Source organism: Canis aureus, chromosome X, assembly GCF_053574225.1.
Source record: "Canis aureus isolate CA01 chromosome X, VMU_Caureus_v.1.0, whole genome shotgun sequence".
Classification (NCBI taxonomy): Eukaryota; Metazoa; Chordata; class Mammalia; order Carnivora; family Canidae; genus Canis; species Canis aureus.
This window is the reverse complement of record NC_135649.1, coordinates 56,759,588-56,775,203: the sequence shown is the minus strand read 5'-3', so window position 1 is coordinate 56,775,203 and position 15,616 is coordinate 56,759,588. Positions and strand designations below refer to the sequence as shown.

At 35.2% G+C, this 15,616-nt stretch overlaps 1 non-coding gene across 1 annotated transcript; it reads left to right on the top strand.

The window, feature by feature from the left end:
- Window positions 1-4,715: 4,715 nt before the first annotated feature.
- LOC144309313 (small nucleolar RNA SNORD55/SNORD39) lies at window positions 4,716-4,806 on the top strand. Its single transcript, XR_013375357.1, has one exon. It is a non-coding gene; the product is annotated as a small nucleolar RNA SNORD55/SNORD39 (small nucleolar RNA).
- Window positions 4,807-15,616: the final 10,810 nt, after the last annotated feature.

Below are 15,616 nucleotides of genomic sequence, written 5' to 3'. Positions count from 1 at the left end.
CTACTCTTCCGCCATCTTGCTCCCAGAGCTTCGAAATATTCTTAATATATCTAATAAATGCATCTGGTCAAGCATGTGATTCCAAGCCCTTGTTTCCTTGTTGATTTTCTCTTTAGATGATCTGTCCATTTACATAAGTGGGCTTTTAAGGTCCTCTACTATTATTGTATTATTATCAATGAGTTTCTTTGTTTGTTATTAATTGTTTTATATATTTTGGTGTTCCCAATTTGGGAGCATAAACATTTACAATTGTTAGATCTTGTTAGATAGATCCTTTTATTATGATATAATGCCCTTCTTCATCTCTTGTTACACTCTTTGGCTTAAAATATAGTTTGTCTTATATAAGTATTGGTGCTTCAGGTTTCTTTTGAGGTTCATATGCAAGTTCACTTTCAATCTGTGGTGTTTTTGAATCTAGTATGAATTCCTTGAACCATGTAGGTGGTTCTTATATTTTTAATCCATTCTGATACCCTATGCTTTTTTAGAGATTTTATTTTTCTATTCATGAGAGACACATGGTGGGGGAGAGAGCGAGAGAGAGAGAGAGAGAGAGAGAGGCAGAGACACAGGCAGAGGGAGAAGCAGGCTCCATGCAGGGAGCCCTAAGTGGGACTTGATCCCCGGCACTCTAGGACCATGCCCTGGGCTGAAGGCAGTGCTAATTCACCTGGGCTGCCCTGCCCTATGCTTTTTGATTGGAGCATTTAGTAGATTTATTTTCAGAGTGGTTATTGATAGATATGAATTTATTGCCATTGTACTACTGTAAAGTCAATGTTTCTGGAGATTTTCTCTGTTCCTTTCTTGTATTTGTTGCTTTTGGTCTCTGCCATTCAAAGAGCTAACTTCTATATTTCTTGCAGGGCTCGTTTAGTGATCACAAACTCCTTTACTTTTTGTTTGAGAAATTCTTTATGTCTTCTTTTGTTATGAATGTTAAACTTGTTGGAGAGAATATTCTTGTCTGAATATTTTTCCCATTCAGCATGCTGAATATATCGTGCCACTCTCTTCTTGCCTGCCAGGTCTCTGTGGTGAGATCTTCTGAGTTTCAAAACTCAAACCTTATTTGTGTTTCCTAATAATTTAGGCATTTCCTTTCCCTTGCTGCTTTTTGGAGTTTATTCTTATCTCTGTATTTTGAAAATTTTACTATGATATGTCTTGGTATTGGCCTGCTTTTGTTGATTTTGATGGGAGCTCTCTCTGACTCCTGAATTTGAATGTCTGTTGTCTTCCCCAGATATGGATTTTTTTTTTGCTATAATTTGTTAAACTAAACCTTCTACCTCCTATTCCCACCCTTCCTGTTCTGAGACTCCTTGATCTAATTGTTATTACTCTTTATGGAGTCACTGAGTTCTATAAATCTACACTTGTGATCCAATATTTTTCTTTCCCTTTTCATTTCTGTTTCATTATTTTCCATAATTTTATCTTCTGTAACAGTTATTTTTTCTCTGTTTTTTCCATCACTGTGGTTATTACATCCAGTCAGTTTCACATTGCATTTATAACATTTTTTACTTTGGCCTGACTACTTTTTAGGTCTTCTCTCTCTCTCTCTCTCTCTCTCTCTCTCTCTGTCTTTTCTTTCTATGGTATGGGACTCTCTTGTGTTTCCTATGCTTTTCTCATGCCAAACTAGTATCCTTATGATTGCCGCTTTAAATTTTGGATCAGGAATATTACTTATAGCTGTTTTGATTAGATCCCTGGCTATGACCTTTTCTTCTTCTTTTTTTTTTTTTTTTTGAGATAATCCCTCAATCTCGGCATTTTTTCTAGGTCTTTGTCTTCTTCTATATGTTAGAAAAGCCTATTGTTTCATGCTCCTGAGAGTAATGGCTTTATTAAGAAGAGGTTGTATACTGTTTAGGGCCTTGTGTTTCAAAAAGTGCCTCTGGTGTATGCTGTGCACACTCTGCTGCTGTTTTGACTTCCTTTTCATTCAAGTCAGTTCTCTATATAGTTCCTACTTGCCTACCATGGAGAGTGTTTGAACCTTGTCCAGAGTGTGGTAAGTTTCAAATATGTGTGCTCTGATCTGCTTTTTAAAAGAGGTCTGATCCTATTTCCACTAGTGCTCTGTGGTCAGTAATCCTTGTGTGTGTGGGTGTTTGTGCTGTTCTGGGGGAGGGCCTGATGCTCTGGTTCTCAGGCACACTTGCCCTAGTAAAGAAGCACCTGCAGCGTACAGATGTGTGGCTCAGACCACCACTGTTGGCTCTGTTCTGCTCACCGAAGTCAGTCCATTATGATAAGTAAGGGAGGAAAATGGCACCAGTCCTCTCTCTTGTCACTTTCTTCTATGTGCTGTCCAGAAAACCCTCACAGAAGATCAAATAACCTTCCCTCATGTGTCCCGGGTGTCCCTCAGATCCCTGCCTTTACCCTTTCTGTGTCAGGGCCATATGCCCACCCAGCATCACTGTGCATCTGTGTTGTATCTCAAAAACACAAACTGAGTTTCAAAACTCAACCTTTAGGGACCCAGTGCAGTGAGGATCCATGCTGGTTTTCTAGGGAAGGGACTCCTCACACTGGGGCTCTTGCAGTTTGTTCCAGAAGGGCAGTTGCACCAATGTGCAGGTGCTTGGAGTTTAGAGTAAAGCACAGCAAAAACCTGAGTCCAGGTTAGCTGCCCTTGTCAGGTGTCTCTACCCCTAAGCTTAAGTGGTACCATCTACTCTGAGGCCTCTGCCTTCCTCCACAGGATCGTTGCAGTGTTCACCAAGCTCTACACCAGCCATGGTGCAGACTTCTAAACCTCCAGTTTTTGTGGCCCACTGATTGTAAAAACTCACAATAGTTAGCTGTTTGTTTGGTCCCCATTGGGGACCTAGTCAATGGCTTTGGGGAAGTGTTTTCCCTGTGCAACCCCCTGTGCACTGCTCTCTCTCTCCCTTTCTCTGCCTCTCTCTCTTGCCTTTTCTCTGTATCAGGGATTCCTCCCTTCTGCAGCACCTGAGATTCTTTTCTCTCCTAAATCACATCTCTGCACCTACTGTCTTCCACAATGCGATCTCTTCTCTCCCTTTAGTTGTGTGTTTGTTATGTGAGTTCTCATATTGATTTATTAGGTGTTCAGAAGGATTTGATATTTACCTAGCTATATTTGAGGGATGAAGCAAGGATAGGGTACTCCTCCTACTCCACCATCTTAACTCCCCCTTTTGAGTATAAGATACTTTGATATGTTGCTAACAATTTTGATAGCATATGTCAGGATTAATGAAAGAGAGCAGTGGTGGGTGTTGGTCAGTAGACATAAAGCTAGAAGAAAATGGAACAACATAAACCAAACCAATGGGGACCTAGATATCTAAAAGCAAAAGTCGAGTATTGGTTGTAATGGAGTCCTTGGAAATCTGTGAAAAATCATGATAGTAAATATAAAAGAGACTAAAATAAAATAAAATTCAGAAATGTCAGATTAAAATGGTCAGTAAAATAAGCAATTAAAAATATCCAAGAATAAGCCTAAGCATATCTACATTTTTTCACCTATTTGTGGAAGTACTCAGAGAATTTCCTCATGTTCAGTTGAAGTTAGTTATACAAACTATACTGAATTCGAATATTCCTAAAGATAAAAATGTAATGTAAATCAGAAAGGAAACAACCTTAAAACTCTAATACTAAGGAAGTATAAGTGTGAGATTATACTCTTAGCCATCTAAGACATCATAACAAATTTAAAATTTTAAAGGCATTATAAATATATTGCCAAAAATACCTTAAAAATAAGTAACAGAATTGTTATTTTTGCTCAGGTATAGATCCACCCAACCCATCTATTCTTTTTTCCTTTAATTCATGTATTCATTCAATAAACATTTATTGATTGCCTACTCTGTGGTACTGATGTTAAGGACAATAAGATGCAGTCTTTTCCCTGGAGATACTCATAAAACTGTTGTGAAGATAAAATGAAATAATTGGTTCAAAAGTGCTTTCAAAAGTTAAAAGTACTTTACAAATGCTAGGCATTTTTATTGTAAACTCCCAGTATGTGTGATGATTATTTAATAAGCTTAAATAGTGTTTACAGATAGCTCATTTGAGTTAATTAGGCCTTGTAACCATCTTTTTCTTAATTTTTAAGTTAATTTTGGGAAATAAGTATGGGAAAAGTCTTAGTAGCAAGACTTTTATAATTATAATAATATAGTTATCTAGACTCTATGGAACTTTTTGTTTATTTCTCTCTCTTTTTAAAATATTTTATTTATTTATTCATGAGAAAGGCAGAGACATAGGCAGAGGGAGAATAAGGTTCCTTGTGGGGACCCTGATGTGGGACTCGATCCCAGGACCCCAGGGTCATGCCCTGAGTCAAAGGTAGATGCTTAACCACTGAGCAACCCAAGTGTCCCTGGAATTTATGTTTCAAAGCAGTTTTATATCCTTTTATCATATTTCATGCTGTGAAAATCATATGTGAGGGGTAATTATTTACTTATTTTAAGAATGGAGATTGCTTTTCTCTCAGAGAGGTGCATCCTTTATATCCCCTGTAAAATCTAGTTTCCAATTGGAGCTTGATCCCTATCCTGGCCCTGTGTCCTAGTGAGGATGCACCTCTCTACCTATATTTTTGACTGATGAATAGAAACAGATTTTAGCAGGTCAGTAACTGATAGAATGATCTCAACTCTCATCTATGTGAACCTTAGTTTCCTTCATCTAAAAAATGATCATTTAGTGGATGATAACACTTCATCCACTAAATGCTGATGCTTTAAGCTCCTGAGTGTGCAAGGGGGGAGTCAACCTTGAAGAGCTAAGCATGTGGGGGAGGGGACACATTCATTTAAAGAGTTTCAGCTGAAATATACTGCTAGTATAAGTGCAAATTAGAATTTGTTTATCTTCTTATCTATTACATGAAGGAATAAGGTATGGACAATACTATGACTGAACTAACCAGAATATTTTCACATACTACTTTTGTGGTTAAGTTGTCTTTTCTTTGGAGTCAGTGCTATCTAAACATTTGGTACAGATGCAATTGCTGGTGACAGAAATAAATGGGAATAGGGCATTTTCAAAAAGATATATTAAAGATGTCAATAGTAACAGCCTCACAATCCAAATGCCTAATGCATTGAATGTTTTAGTAATATAATTGAATTTTATTTAATGCAGTGACAAAAAATCCTATGCTATATATATTATGTGAGTATAAAATGGATTAAATAAAGCTAGAAATAAATATAATTATTTTCTAGCACTACAATCCTCAGTGCTCCTAATTGTATATATATGATAGCTTCTAATTCAGTTAGGATCAACTATATTCCACATTAGCTTGCCTGTTTAAATCCATGCATTGTACTAGAAAAAAGCCCATTAACTTAATAATATCAATTTAGTTAGTTCTAGCTCATTAACACTGACACCAAAAGTGTTGTAGAAGAAGACTTTGGATAATTTTGTTCCTTACATAATTCGTTAGAACCTTAAAGACCTCTTGCCACCATCTACTCTTTCCTTTACACTCTCAGTCACAGCCAAAATTCATCACTGGTTCATTTTTACATGTACATTCAGAAGGCATCATTTATTGCTGTTGTTTGAAAGTCAGCTTTTCAGACTAAAAGAGAAATCACTTGACCTTTCCTAGCCACAATCTCTCATTTGACAACTTTGAAAGTCACAATTCACTATAAATGTCCAAATATTCTACCAGAAAAGAAGCCTGTAAAGGTTTCACTGTTGAGCTTTTCCTATCTTGAATTAATTTTTACTGATGTATACATATGTCATTTTTTAAAGATTTATTTATTTATTTGAGAGAGAGAGTGTGTGTAAGTGGGGCGATGGGCAGATGGAGAGTATCTTCAAGCAGACTCTCCCCTGAGCATGGAGTTGTTTGTGGGGCTCAATCCCACAACTCATGAGATCATGATATGAGTTGAAACCTGACACTTAACTGATTGAGCCACTCAGGTGTCCCTGTATGGTTGGTTTTCATCTTGTACAGCTGAATGCTCAAAAGAGCAGACTAGAATGATGTTCAATATAAATCAAGACCACTCATTAAGATGTTGAGATTATTAAGGATAAATAACATCCTTATGTTATTTATGAATAGAACATATGAATAGAAACATATGTTTTTAAATATTTTATTTATTTATTCATCAGAGACACACACAGAGAGGCAGAGGCATAGGCAGAGGGAGAAGCAGGCTCCCTACAGGGAGCTTGATGCAGGACTTGATCCCGGGACCCCAGGATCACAACCTGAGCCAAAGGCAGGCGCTCAACCACTGAGCCACCCAGGTTCCACTAAAGGGAATATTTTGAGTATCCAGTACCTATTTTTTCTGGCTTAGGAATGGCTTATTACACAAAGTACAAATGAGCTACTTTTTTCTTATTTAAAAATACAAGATTGCTATCTCCTAAAAAATAACAGTTTCAAGCTAGTTTTGTACACTCTGAGCAATCTGGACACATCATGTACTTTTGTCCCATCAGTATTTGCTTAAAAGAAGTCTTTCCCTACAAATTAGTGTTTCACATCCTACTGTTAAATAATTTGCTTCTTAGAACCAAATGCAGTATCCAAAGGCTATTGTGTATATTTTCTCCCTTATTATCTTTTAAAAAATATTTCAAATATAAAAATATGTAATATATATGTAAATTATAAAGTATAATATGTCAGTGAACCCACTATCCAACTCAATAACTGAAACATTACCAAAAACTTGCATCTATTTATGTGCTTATCCCTTTACCTATACTTCTGCCTCCCCACCAAATGTAAGCACTCTCCAAAATTTTGTGTTTAACTTCTTCTTGTTTTCTATACTGCTTATTTGAAAATAAATATTTATTTATTTATTTATTTATTTTTTTTTTTTTATTGGTGTTCAGTTTACTAACATACAGAATAACCCCCAGTGCCCGTCACCCATTCACTCCCACCCCCCGCCCTCCTCCCCTTCCAACACCCCTAGTTCGTTTCCCAGAGTTAGCAGTCTTTACGTTCTGTCTCCCTTTCTGATATTTCCCACACATTTCTTCCCCCTTCCCTTATATTCCCTTTCACTATTATTTATATTCCCCAAATGAATGAGAACATATAATGTTTGTCCTTCTCCGACTGGCTTACTTCACTCAGCATAATACCCTCCAGTTCCATCCACGGTGAAGCAAATGGTGGGTATTTGTCATTTCTAATAGCTGAGTAATATTCCATTGTATACATAAACCACATCTTCTTTATCCATTCATCTTTCGTTGGACACCAAGGTTGTGGAGAAAAGGGAACCCTCATACACTGTTGGTGGGAATGTGAACTGGTGCAGCCACTCTGGAAAACTGTGTGGAGGTTCCTCAAACAGTTAAAAATATACCTGCCCTACGACCCAGCAATTGCATTGCTGGGGATTTACCCCAAAGAAAATAAATATTTAATTTTAGAAACAATTTATAGAATTATAGAATGTCACAGCTGGAAATCACCTGTGAGATCATCCAGCTTGACTCTGTCACTTTACATAAAGGGAAACTGAGATCCCTGGCAGGTAGAATGAGGCTATCTGGCCATTGGGTAGAAATTTATTCATCATTTGGGAGGTTGGAAATACATTAATGTTCTATGAGTCTACTATCTATTCAGTAATGACTGCAATCATAATAATTGATATTCAAATACTTAGCAATAAAACTAGGTGCTGTAGTTTTTAAATAGGAAGTCTTTGTAACTTAAAAATGTAAAAATTATATAAAAACATATTTACAGAAAAATTGCCTATAAATCATAATTACATATATTGTATTTTAGTCTCTGAATTCTATTATAAACCCAGAACATCATTTCCATTAAAAACTTTAACATACGCAGTAAATTCTTCTAAAGGGCACATCTCAATAAAATGATTTCTGATGAAAATCTGCTCTGATTTTCTTTGGAATTATATTACTGCATACATTATATATATAATAAACTATATATAATATTATATATATTTATATATAATATAAATACATATAATAGTTACATATATAACTATTATATATTACATATATTATAACTATATATAACTAATATTTATATATAATATAAATACATATAATAGTTTCAGACCAGCTAAGCAGATTAATTTCCAAAATAGTCTCTAGAAATTATAGCATATTATTCTTTTGATATCACAGTCATCTCCTTATAGAATTGATAACCTAAGACTTCTTTCTGATGGCTCGTCATTGTCACACTCCATATGTTGGTTAATGGACTCATTTGAGGGGAATTGTGAATAAAATGGTATTGATTTAGCTAAGGAACATTACAATGGAATATTACACAGCCATAAAAAGGATGAGATCTTGTTATTTGTGACAACATGGATGAACCTAAGGGTATTATGCTAAGTGAAATAAGTCAGACTGAAAGAAAGAAATACCATATGATTTCACTCATATGTAGAATCTTAAAAAAAATGAATAGACAAACAAACAAAAAGCACAATCAGACCTGTGAAAAGAACAAACTAATGGTTGTCGGGGGGAATGAGCAAAATTTGGGAAGGGGAGAGAGAGATACAGGTTTCCAGTTATTGAATGAACAAATCATGGGAATAAAAGGCACAGCATAAGGGGAAAAAAGGAATAACATTTAGCAAAGGTTTTATGCTTTGTAAAAACAGTATCATGTATCCCTAATTGTTTACTAACTAAGGCTATTTAAGCTGGAGCTTCATACCTTCCTACTGAGGAAATTAAAGGAATTCTGAAGTCTTTTTTTAAGATTTTATTTTTTTACTTATTTTATTTTTTTGTATTTTTTATTGGAGGTCAGTTTGCCAACATATAGCATAACATCCAGTGCTCATCCCATCTTTTTTAAAAAATATTTTATTTATTTGAAAGAAAGGGGGAGGAGCAGAGGGAGAGGGACAAGCAGACTCTGTGCTGAGCATGGAGCCAGGTGCAGGTCCAATCCCATGACCCTGAGATCATGAGCAAAATTAAGAGTCAGATGCTTAATCAACTGATCCAACCAGGCACCCCTTGAACTCTTATAAATTGAATATTCAGTATTTGTTTTATCTGTTCTTAAATTCATAGTTTTGTCCACAGTTGAATCTCACTAATTTGTGTTAATGGGGAAGTAGTTAAGTCTGAAATGTAGATAGGCACTGACTAATAGAACTTCCTATAATGATGAAAATAATTTTCCATGATGTCCAATATGATAACTACTATCCACATGTGACTTACATAGCACTTGAAATATGGCTAGTGTGATTGAGTAATCGAATTATTAGTTTTATTTACTTTAATAATTTAAATAGCAACATTTGACTAATGGCTACCATTTTGGGCAGCTCAGATAGAAACTATCAAAAGGTTAATTTGGTGATATTCAAGAAATAAGTATATAACTGTAAAGATTCATCCTATTAGACACATTTGCCTGAGTTGATAAGCATTTGTAATTAGTATGCTGTTTGTTTTGACATAAATAATTTTAGGCTAGTTTCTTATGTGAGTGAAACAAATCAAAATTGAGAAAGTGTTTATTTTCTTGATACATCCTTTTTTATAATGTGGGGAGAAATCCATCACCCTACACTCTATTAGTGCAGCTACATATTCTAAATTTATTAGTGTAGATATATTGTTTTCTCACAAGGACTAACAATAGAGAGGCACACAGTGATACGATTTTTTTTATTAAACATAAGGTATAATAATAATTTCAACATCAAAATAGAACAAAACCTACCAATCAAAATACTAGACCTCAAAATATTTAGTTCCTATGATAGAGTCTTAACTACATACCTGGTGTAACCATTTCTGTGACTAGGAAAAGGGATCTTAGAATTAAGTTAATCAGTGCCTAAACATTATCTGTGGTTTTTTACTGAGGTGCCATTTTCATTTAGGAAGCATAATAATAATGACCTTAATATGAATATGTAGGTTTCATCCATGAAAATATTGGTTTTTACAGTCTCTAAAGATCCATTAGAACTGGTTTGTAGGGGGACCTGGGTGGCTTTGTGGTTGAGTGTCTGCCTTTGGCTCAGGTTGTGATCCTGGGGTCCTGGGATCTAGTTCCACATCAGGGTCCTTGCAGGGAACCTGCTTCTCCCTCTGCCTACATTTCTGTCTCTCTCTGTGTCTCTCATGAATAAATGAATAAAATCTTTAAAAAACAACTGGTTTGTAAAGCAGGCCCTACATTTTCGTTGAAAACTCTCAAAAAGAATGGTTATTTGTCGCTATATTCCTAAAATCAAAAGAGAATCTTTTTTCATTTACTGTTGGCTTCTAATCATGTGAAAAAGGAAACATTACCATTCTGTCCTAAACATTGGGCCACAATTAAGGCAAAATAGGTTTAGATCCTCAGTGTACTCAGGTTGTAAACAGTAGCCTGACATCAACTGAAAACAAGGAAATAGGGTGTAGGTTGGATTATTCCTACAGTGTAACAAGTGTAGTAGTCATGTATGATGTGGACATTAAAAGACCATGTTAAAACAACTTTACCAAAAAACCAAAACAGTTATCAGAAATGAAAAGTGAATTATCAAGTTTTAAAATGTTCAAGAGCTTTGGGAAGTGTGTATTTGTCATTATGTTTAATTTGCACATACTTCACTGAGGAAAAAGCCAGGGGAGCTAGGCTGAGAACACAGCTGTACAGGCAGCTCAACTAATTGCCTCTCCATCCTCAACCTCATTTATCTTCATTTCTTCCCAATTATATCAAATTATCAATAGTCTCTGTTGTATCAGTCTTAATCCCCTTTATTCAGGCAGCATTAGATAGTGGCAGATGAATTCTTGGAGGCAGTCAGAGTAAATAACCATGAAATGCCACCTCTGGCAGATGGCATTGCTCACAAGAAATGTGACAAAACATTAGGAATTTATAACTGGGCATTGGTATGAGGATGCAAGCTGTTAATATTTTTTTAAAGATATCAAGGTGGTACATGGTAAAAATGTACTGCATATTTCAAAGAAAAAATACAAAGGTGTAGGTGTTCATATCTCAAAAAATTAATACATTTTTAGATGGTATGTTCCCATTGAACACTGTAACCATGATATCCTTTCATGCCATATTTTATGATAATAAATGGCCTATTTTCATATGAAGCAAGGAATACACATTCTGCATTTAAAGATAGAATATCATTTATTTTTCTTTCTTATCAACAGACTGTGCAATATTTATTGTGTCTATTTCCAAATTGAAAATATGCTTTAAAATTGTAAAAAAAAGAAATGTCAATAAGAAAACAGTGTTTGGAAACATTTAAATTCTTTATTTGGAAAAGTAAGACAGAATAAAAATCATATTTGTGTCATTTACAAAATAGAAGTAATAGAAATCTAAAGCGTTTCTCTTCAACAAATGTGTTGATTTGCCAAAATAATTACATAACAAATTGTTTTTATGAATTTAATCTTCAGAATCATATGATCTTTAGATGTTATTACAAAGATGCAACAGTTGAAATAATAACGATCTTTAAAATGAAATATAAAATAATAAAATAGGACACTTATTGTATCTTATTATCAAGTCAAAGATCTTTTAGTAAGAGCTAGTGGATTTATATTTGACCTTTTCTATGACACAACCCTGGTTAGGGAGTGGGTGTCTCTGACATATTAACACTAGATGCTAAATTCAATGGAATGATGAAAAATTGGAATGATGACCCCTTTCTTCAGTGACAGAGAAGGGGTAAAGGGGACAAAACTATGAAGCTGCCTGCTTCCATGGCATCCCAAGGTACCAAATCTCTAAGCCCTTTTATCTTCTCCTTTTTAGGCTACTCTTGGGTAACTGTATCTTACATCGTCGTCTGTCTCCTGCATTGTCTTATCCAAGTTAAATCTCAGAAATATTCTTTCTCATCTCAGTTTCTTCAGTAGTTTAAATTTTGCATATTTTCTGTATAAAATGTATCTAAGCTGCATGAAGTAAACATGTATGAATTGAGTTGTTAATTGAGCTCAGAAAATAATAATTTCTAGCTTTTTTTCCCCCATACTTACTCTTGAGGCTTCTTAATTCGAAACCGAAATTTCAAGGCTACTTTTATATTGTGCACCATTAGGTTGGGACAGTTTAGGAAATTTTCATGAAATCATAGGCTAAGTTGTCCCCACACTGATGTATCAACTGTTCATCTCACTTTTATTTAGAGTTTGAATCCGTGCTGTTTTTTTGCTCTACAACCTGGACAAAACATATTATTACCATTGACAACTTAATGCAAAAACATATTATAGACAAATCCAAACTTTTAAGATGTCTATGGTATTGTAATGTCAATAGCTCTAGAGCTACTAATATTTTATAACACTTTGAAAAGTTACTTTTAAAATGTAACATACTTTGCTTTCAGTGTGAGGCATAGGTGATATTATTTTTTCTAAATGTATTTATTATGTCAGATTGTCAACCTTGGAAACAAAAGTTTGTAAATTGGCCAAAAGTACCAGACATCTTTTGCTATTTTTGCTTCACTGCCAGTGCTAAAAAGCTGAGGTGTGTGGTGTGTCAGTGCATATTTAACTTTTCATTCTTACAGGAATGAGTCTGAGCTTAATGGTGTTTATGTGTTGGGATATAGTAGACTGAGAACAATAAATATATTATAAATAATAAATTGAATTATGCAACTGAATGGGCAAAATAGACTCATTTGTTTAAATTCTATTCCTCTTTTATTAGCATATCATATATACCATGAAGAGGCAAATTTAAATAATTCAATAATGTAAAAATTCAATTTTTATAAATTTTTTTAAAATTTTTTATTTATTTATGATAGTCACACAGAGAGAGAGAGAGAGAGAGAGAGAGGCAGAGACACAGGCAGAGGGAGAAGCAAGCTCCATGCACCGGGAGCCCGACGTGGGATTCGATCCAGGGTCTCCCGGATCGCGCCCTGGGCCAAAGGCAGGCGCTAAACCGCTGCGCCACCCAGGGATCCCATAAAAATTCAATTTTTAATTAAAAATTTCAAACATTAAATTGTATTATTTTTAATATTAATTTTGCACCTCCATATTTGCTGAATTTTGAAAATGAATATTGAAACATAACCAAGAGGTTCTTAAACTTTTATAACTATTGCACTGCTCTTGACAAAATAAAACTTGTTAAAGATAACCCAGGATCATCTCATTGCAGAATATATAATCATATTTTGAAACATTTGCCTAATATGTATAAATGTGTGTATATGTATGTGTATTAAAAATTGCAGCTAAATGATTAACACATTAAGTATTTTTACACAATATTTTATATCTTTCTTTGAAAAATGTATTCAAAGGAATAATCTGGAGTCAAACTATCAGACAATTTTTTTTTACCTTCCTGCCTATGGTGCATTGAATGGAAATTTGGAAAGCAAATAAATAATGCTTCTCCTTGATCACTAAAAAAATTAGGATATCTGAACTGCATTCACCACTATTTTCATTTAAAAAATCTTAGTGGCTTTTCCAACAAGTAAATTTATTTTATTTATTTAATTCATTACGACTTGATTTTAAAATGGTATTTCTTTATCTAGGACTCGGCTCACAGACAGTTGAAATCATGTGTTTCACACTCATAAATCTGTATGTATGTCTGACTCCATTCCATCATGCTTAATATGATTTTCTTGAATTTGTTTCTTTACGATATGGTAAGCATATAATATCAAAAGAATGCCACTATGAAAAGGATGTGTTCTTTTTTCCCCCATCTATCTATATCACTATATACTTCTCTCTACTTAAGGTATTTCTATTGTATTTTTTTTTTCAGAGAATTGTGAACACTTTTATTAACATCATATGGATTTTTTTTTATTGGTGTTCAATTTACTAACATGCAGAATAACACCCAGTGCCCGTCACCCATTCACTCCCACCCCCCGCCCTCCTCCCCTTCTACCACCCCTAGTTCGTTTCCCAGAGTTAGCAGTCTTTACGTTCTGTCTCCCTTTCTGATATTTCCCACACATTTCTTCTCCCTTCCCTTATTTTCCCTTTCACTATTATTTATATTCCCCAAATGAATGAGAACATATAATGTTTGTCCTTCTCCGACTGACTTACTTCACTCAGCATAATACCCTCCAGTTCCATCCACGTTGAAGCAAATGGTGGGTATTTGTCATTTCTAATAGCTGAGTAATATTCCATTGTATACATAAACCACATCTTCTTTATCCATTCATCTTTCGTTGGACACCGAGGCTCCTTCCACAGTTAGGCTATCGTGGCCATTGCTGCTAGAAACATCGGGGTGCAGGTGTCCCGGCGTTTCATTGCATTTGTATCTTTGGGGTAAATCCCCAACAGTGCAATTGCTGGGTCGTAGGGCAGGTCTATTTTTAACTGTTTGAGGAACCTCCACACAGTTTTCCAGAGTGGCTGCACCAGTTCACAGTCCCACCAACAGTGTAAGAGGGTTCCCTTTTCTCCGCATCCTCTCCAACATTTGTTGTTTCCTGCCTTGTTAATTTTCCCCATTCTCACTGGTGTGAGGTGGTATCTCATTGTAGTTTTCATTTGTATTTCCCTGATGGCAAGTGATGCAGAGCATTTTCTCATATGCATGTTGGCCATGTCTATGTCTTCCTCTGTGAGATTTCTCTTCAGGTCTTTTGCCCATTTCATGATTGGATTGTTTGTTTCTTTGGTGTTGAGTTTAATAAGTTCTTTATAGATCTTGGAAACTAGCCCTTTATCTGATATGTCATTTGCAAATATATTCTCCCATTCTGTAGGTTGTCTTTGAGTTTTGTTGACTGTATCCTTTGCTGTGCAAAAGCTTCTTATCTTGATGAAGTCCCAATAGTTCATTTTTGCTTTTGTTTCTTTTGCCTTCGTGGATGTATCTTGCAAGAAGTTACTATGGCCGAGTTCAAAAAGGGTGTTGCCTGTGTTCTTCTCTAGGATTTTGATGGAATCTTGTCTCACATTTAGATCTTTCATCCATTTTGAGTTTATCTTGGTGTATGGTGAAAGAGAGTGGTCTAGTTTCATTCTTCTGCATGTGGCTGTCCAATTTTCCCAGCACCATTTATTGAAGAGACTGTCTTTCTTCCAATGGATAAGCTTTCCTCCTTTATTGAATATTAGTTGCCCATAAAGTTCAGGGTCCACTTCTGGATTCTCTATTCTGTTCCACTGATCTATGCGTCTGTTTTTGTGCCAGTACCACACTGTCTTGATGACCACAGCTTTGTAGTACAACCTGAAATCTGGCATTGTGATGCCCCCAGATATGGTTTTCTTTTTTAAAATTCCCCTGGCTATTCGGGGTCTTTTCTGATTCCACACAAATCTTAAAATAATTTGTTCTAACTCTCTGAAGAAAGTCCATGGTATTTTGATAGGGATTGCATTAAACGTGTATATTGCCCTGGGTAACATTGACATTTTCACAATATTAATTCTGCCAATCCATGAGCATGGAATATTTTTCCATCTCTTTGTGTCTTCCTCAATTTCTTTCAGAAGTGTTCTATAGTTTTGAGGGTATAGATCCTTTACATCTTTGGTGAGGTTTATTCCTAGGTATCTTATGCTTTTGGGTGCAATTGTAAAT